Source organism: Hibiscus syriacus, unplaced genomic scaffold, assembly GCF_006381635.1.
Source record: "Hibiscus syriacus cultivar Baekdansim isolate YM2019G1 unplaced genomic scaffold, ASM638163v2 tig00110457_pilon, whole genome shotgun sequence".
NCBI lineage: Eukaryota > Viridiplantae > Streptophyta > Magnoliopsida > Malvales > Malvaceae > Hibiscus > Hibiscus syriacus.
The window spans coordinates 810,106-816,448 of NW_024062744.1; the positions used below are offsets into that span (position 1 = coordinate 810,106).

At 34.4% G+C, this 6,343-nt stretch overlaps 1 pseudogene; it reads left to right on the forward strand.

The window, feature by feature from the left end:
• The first annotated feature begins 1,982 nt into the window (after positions 1-1,982).
• Positions 1,983-5,980, forward strand: LOC120126309 (annotated as a pseudogene).
• The last annotated feature ends 363 nt before the right edge of the window (positions 5,981-6,343 follow it).

Consider the following 6,343-nt stretch of genomic DNA (forward strand, 5'->3'; position numbering starts at 1 on the left):
TAAACCTTAACTAGTCACTAAAATTTGTATATGTTTGGATCAATAAGAAAATTGTATGCCTTACCATATATCTGTCTGTTTATTAGCATCATCTCCTATTTTCGTAATATTAAGATTTCTCAAAGCTCATTATGTTATTTACCGTTTCAGGTTAAAAAGAATCGATCCTGTACAATTATCGACATCAGTATTGGGAGTTTCTTCGGTGTCACTTGTAGAGTACAATACTAGTATAATTAGAGGGCATGTGGGTCATGTTTTGTTTTATATCAGTGTCTGAAGTTATTTTGATATTATCTACTTTTAAATTTTGTTTTTAACGTCTGAATAATCCTGAATTTATATTTTTCTTTTGTGGAATTGTCTTATAGTTTTAATTTGATTTGTTAAAATTTTATGTTTTTGAATTCTTAGTGTGAGTCGCTTCGATGGTCCTAATGTGACCCCTCAAATCGGATCAGATCGGATCATATGATGATATTACAATGGCACATCGATTCACCAATGGAGGATTGGTTTCGACGGCTGATATGGATCGGATTTGTACTCCCTTGACGTTTGCAATATCTTTAGTTTCATTGCATGCTCCATAGTCTCCTTTACTATATTTATGTTTGCATGCTCCATACTTACCAGCGAAATTTCTAGTGCTTGAAATCCGGACGTAAATAAGCATCAACGATTTATTTACTACCGATATTATTTGATTCATAAAGCAAGGTAAACATAATTTTCTTCGTATTTTGCATCCATTTTATATCAATATATTTAAATAATTTTATTCTTAATTTAAAAATAATTTAATAAAAACAATTTTTTATATTTAAAAAGTTTATTAATTTTTATGATAATATCAAATCAGACAAAATTATCGAATTAAAAATAATATATGGGTAACTAAATTTTACTGTAAATAATAAATTATTATTAATTTTTTGATTAAGTTAAGTTGATCACGAAGTAATATCTGTTCCAAATACTTTCAATCATTCGAAAATGAACTCTCAATCACCTCTGCTGCAGCCGCTGGTGCTCGAACCTATAACCTCTAAGAACAATAACAATTTCTTTAACAACTGAGGTAAGTTGGCTCGTGCTATTATTAAATTTTTATTATAAGAAAAAGTTATAAAAAGTAATTTCGTATTTATGAAAGAAGAACATATAATTTAAGAGAATAATATAGATTATAATAATGATTTTTCTAAAAATAAATGATTAAATTTATTGAATTATTTTAAAAGTCACTTTGTTTCTAAAAGTTGTAAATAACTCATTTAATTAAAATATTATTATAAACAAATTACTTAATTATTTAATATTAGATAGAATAATAACGTGACTTAGAATAATAATAATTTTAATTTAAAATAATTCAATAAATTTAATCATTTTTTAAAAAAATATTTAAAAAATATTATTATAATCTATACTATTCTCTTAATAATAAAAAGTAATCAGAAAGTAATATCGTATTTATGAAAGAATTAAAAAAGTAATAGCGTATTTATGAAAGAAGAACATATAATATAAGAGAATAGTATAGATTATAATAATGATTTTTTTTAAAAGTAAATTATTAAATTTATTGAATTATTTTGAATTAAAATTTATAAATTTTAAGAATTAAAATTATTATTATTCTAAGTCACATTACTATTCTATCTAATATTAAACAATTAAGTAATTCGTTTATAATAATATTTTAATTAAATGAGTTATTTATAACTTTTAGAAATAAAGTTACTGTTTTGTTACTAGACTCATAAATAAACGACATGGGTTATAATTTAGCGAAAATTTGTTACTAAAACATATTTTCTAATTTAAGCTTTATTCCTTAAAAAAAAGAGGCTTTATTTTTATTTTTTTGCTTCTCTCATTCTTTCACTTTGGGTTTCATTTCCTTCCTTTCATCTTTCTCTTACCTTCTCTCCTTGCTCTGTTGTTTATGTATTTGTTGGATTTTTATTCTCATAATTTCCTCCAAAACCCAAATCGCCAAAAAGATCAGAGAAAATCCTTTAAACAAAATATAAAAAGAGAGACATTTATAAACATGTTCGCCGGAAATGCGGTCTCAGACGTCGTTTCCGGAATGCAGTAATTGAAGCTCAGGAAAGAAACCGAGAGATAAGTAGTGTACTCTACAACGCAAAGGAAGAAACTTTTTTTGTGCGAAGGGAAAGTTCGATGATGCACGAAGCACTGTTTGATGAGCAGAGCGACATTGTTTTAAACAGCAAGAAGAAGAAATCCGACGACGAAAATGACCATTTGGTAGTCGCTGTGACAATTCCAACGTCTACCCCTCACCGGACTCGATCTCAAGCTACGACACGGCGCGTCACTCCCACGACTACCTCTACACCCTTAGTGACCGTCGGTTCCGGTGCTACCTTAGAGAAACTCCTACCCAACGGTGATTTGTACATCGGTACTTTATCCTGCAACGCCCCTAACGGACCGGGAAAGTACCTCTGGAAAGATGGGTGCATGTACGAAGGCGAGTGGTGTCGAGGGAAAGCTTCCGGGAAAGGCAAGTTCTCTTGGCCTTCTGGAGCCACTTTTGAAGGAGACTTCAAGTCGGGTCGGATGGAAGGATTCGGGACTTTCATTGGACTCGACGGCGATACTTACCGTGGGTCGTGGATCTCTGATCGGAGACACGGCAAAGGCCATAAACGTTACGACAATGGGGATTACTACGAAGGATCGTGGAAGAAAAACCTACAAGACGGTCACGGCTGTTATGTTAGGAGTAACGGGAATGAACGTCGGGGAATGGAAAAATGGCGTTATCTCCGGTCGGGGAACCTTGATTTGGGGAAATGGAAACCGGTACGAAGGGCAATGGGAAAGCGGAGTCCCTAAAGGAAATGGGGTTTTATCCTGGCCTGGCGGGAATTGTTATATCGGTGCTTGGAACGACGAGAACATGAAGAAGTTCCAACAATTAAACGAAGGGAAATAGAATTTTCTAAAGGGAGGAGAGAGTTTGATGGTTATGCCGAGGAAGAGATCGTCAGTCGACGGCCGGGGAGGCGACGGCGAAAGGAACATGAATTTCCCTAGGCTTTATATATGGGAAAGTGATGGTGAAGCAGGTGATATTACTTGTGATATAATCGATAACATGGAAGCTTCAATGATTTACAGAGATGGGTTTAGGCCGTATAGAAGAAATCCTTGTTGCTTTAGCAGGGAATTTAAGAAGCCTGGACAAACTATTTCCTAAGGCCATAAGAATTACGATTTAATGCTCAATTTGCAATTAGGTATCAGGTGAATTTCTTTTCTGGTGGTGAATATATGCCTTTTATTTTTCGATATGGGGTTTGATTTTCGTTCTCTTTTTTGTTATAGGTATTCTGTTGGGAAACATGCTTCAATATTGCCTGAGTTGAAGCCTGAGTTGAAGCCTGGTGACTTTGATCCCAGAGAGAAGCTCTGGACGAGATTTCCTGCAGAAGGATCAAAGCTTACGCCGCCTCGTCAATCTGTTGAGTTCAGATGGAAGGATTATTGCCCCATGGTGTTTAGGTATGTCGTTTTAACTTTTGCAAAGTTTCATACAAGTATTTCATTGGTTTTGTTTATTGATATGCTGATGACTGGATTCCTTATGGGTTTTAAAGACATTTGAGAGAGCTATTCCAAGTCGATCCTGCCGATTACATGCTAGCTATTTGCGGGAATGATGCCCTGAGGGAGCTTTCTTCTCCGGAGAAGAGCGGAAGTTTCTTTTACCTTACTCAAGATGACAGATTTATGATAAAGACAGTAAAGAAATCAGAAGTCAAGGTTAGTTGCCTACCCATTTGACTTAATATGAATGCTGCAATGCATCTTGGTGCATTAATTCTCAAATGAGAAATTTGAAGGCTTAATCTGAAGTTTGGTTAACCATATCAGGTCCTTCTGAGGATGCTTCCAAGTTATTACCAACATGTTAATCGGTACGAAAATTCCCTTGTGACAAAGTTCTATGGTGTGCATTGTGTCAAATCTATTGGCGGCCAGAAGGTATGTGTTTGGAATGTGATGAAAATAAACTGAATTACTCATTTTATGCTTTGTTCATTGTGAACTATTCTCACTTGGTCAATAAGTAATGTGGTGAAAAATACCAGATCCGGTTCATTGTAATGGGTAATTTGTTCTGCTCCGAGTACCAAATCCATAGACGGTTTGACCTTAAAGGCTCCTCCTATGGTCGCTCAACTGATAAGCCTGAGGAGGAAATTGATGAAACCACAACCTTAAAAGACCTAGATCTCAATTTTGTGTTTTGCCTCCAAAGAAATGTGTTCCAGGAGCTTATGAAGTAAGCTATTCTGCTCCTCCCTCTCCTGTTGTGTCACTTAATTCTTCTCAACTGTTATGATTAATTTCCTATAACAATGGTGGCAGGCAAATTGATTGAGATTGCGAGTTCTTGGAGGCTGAGAGAATTATGGATTACAGTCTTTTGGTTGGACTACACTTTCGTGATGATAATATAGGTGATAAAATGGGGTTATCACCATTCCTCTTGTGCACTGGTACGTTAATACACAATCATATTTTTTTCCGTATGGAATTTTAATGCAGTTTTCCTGTTGCAATAAAAATATGGATTTGATTGTGCATGTCCTATGCAGGCAAAGATGGTTCATATCAAAATGAAAAGTTTATGCGTGGCTGTAGATTCCTTGAAGCGGAGTTACAAGACATGGATCGGATTTTAGTTGGCCAGTATGTTTCGCTGTCTCCTTTAATTATTTTTGTGATTCAAATTAGTTGCTTATTATAGATGTGGAATTAGGCAGGGCCCGTCCATGATACATAGTCTTTATATTTATCGGCTAACTGTTGCTTGTAGTTTGCCAAAATTTGGTATAATTTAACTATATTTCATGGAATAATTGAAGGTTGAGTTTGTTGTATGACTGATCTTGTGTGTGATCCAGAAGACAACTAAATTTTTTGTGGGGCATGTAGCTACTAGCAACTATTGTCCTTTATGATCCTCGATAAGAACTAAAGGTTTTATTGATTTTTATTTCAATCTAGCCCTTTATGTACTGAATTCGAAGTCTTATGTTAATTTTATTTTTCTAGGAAACCATTGATTCGATTAGGAGCGAACATGCCAGCACGAGCAGAGCGGATGGCGAGAAGAAGCAACTTTGATCATTATACTCACGGTGGAGCCGGTCACTCTTCATACAAAGGTGAAGTCTGTGAAGTGGTCTTATACTTTGGCATCATTGATATCTTACAAGATTATGGCATCAGCAAGAAAATAGAGCATGCATACAGATCCCTACAAGCTGATCCTACTTCCATATCGGTCGTTGATCCAAAACACTACTCAAAGAGGTTCCGGGACTTCATAGGAAGAATTTTCTTCGATGACCGGTAACATCATGAGAAGACAAATTGACCGCAGGTCCGCAACATTGTTGATTCCCCTTCCTGGGAATTTGGTATCCCCTGCGTGACACTTAAAGCAAGTCGCCAAGTGTAAATTTGTGAAGAGCTTGCCGATAGCAGCGAGTGTTGGAGGAAATGCCAGTGGCAGCTACTCATAATGTTTGAACTGCATATACCCTTATGCATATTCTAATTATTTCTCTTGGGGTGAATTTTTTGTGGCAAAAGAGTGACGTGAATTGTGAAGGCTTGGAAGAAATAGGTATAGAGAATCAGAGTGGGGAAACTTTGTAATAAGATATAGAAACTAGATAGGCTGGAATGGGTGATGGGATTTCATGATTTTTTTTTTCAATGTAATGTGGGTGAGAGATATTTGAAGGCTATATGGGATCAAAATCTTACTTTTGTTTGCCTGTTGTTGAACCATGAATGTGGGGTTTTAAATGGCATGGGGATTTGGGGGGTATGCAATAAAAATGGGGTCATCTCCATTGATTATATGAAAGGGGAGCATTGGGGTTTGAGGGAAAATAAAGACATGAAAAGGAGAGAAAGCAAAGAGCGAGATGCACTGTAGTTTCTTGTTCTTCCCCATTTTCTTAAATTTTAGTGGGTTGATGTAGGTTTTTTTATAAGAATATATATATATATTCCAATCTAATATTCATTTTTTATTATTATTTTAAATAGCATTCATTTTCTTATGGTACCTGATATTTTTTATTAATTTCTTAAATAATATTCATTTATCAATTGAGTATTTTATGTAGGGTAAAAATGAACATGGATGAATGTATAATTTTATATTTAAAGATGAATTTATAAAATTTTAGTAAATAAACTTATAATATTTTAAGAATGAAAATAAATTATTAATCAAATATATAAAAATATCAAAATTAGATGAGAATTTAAAATTTTT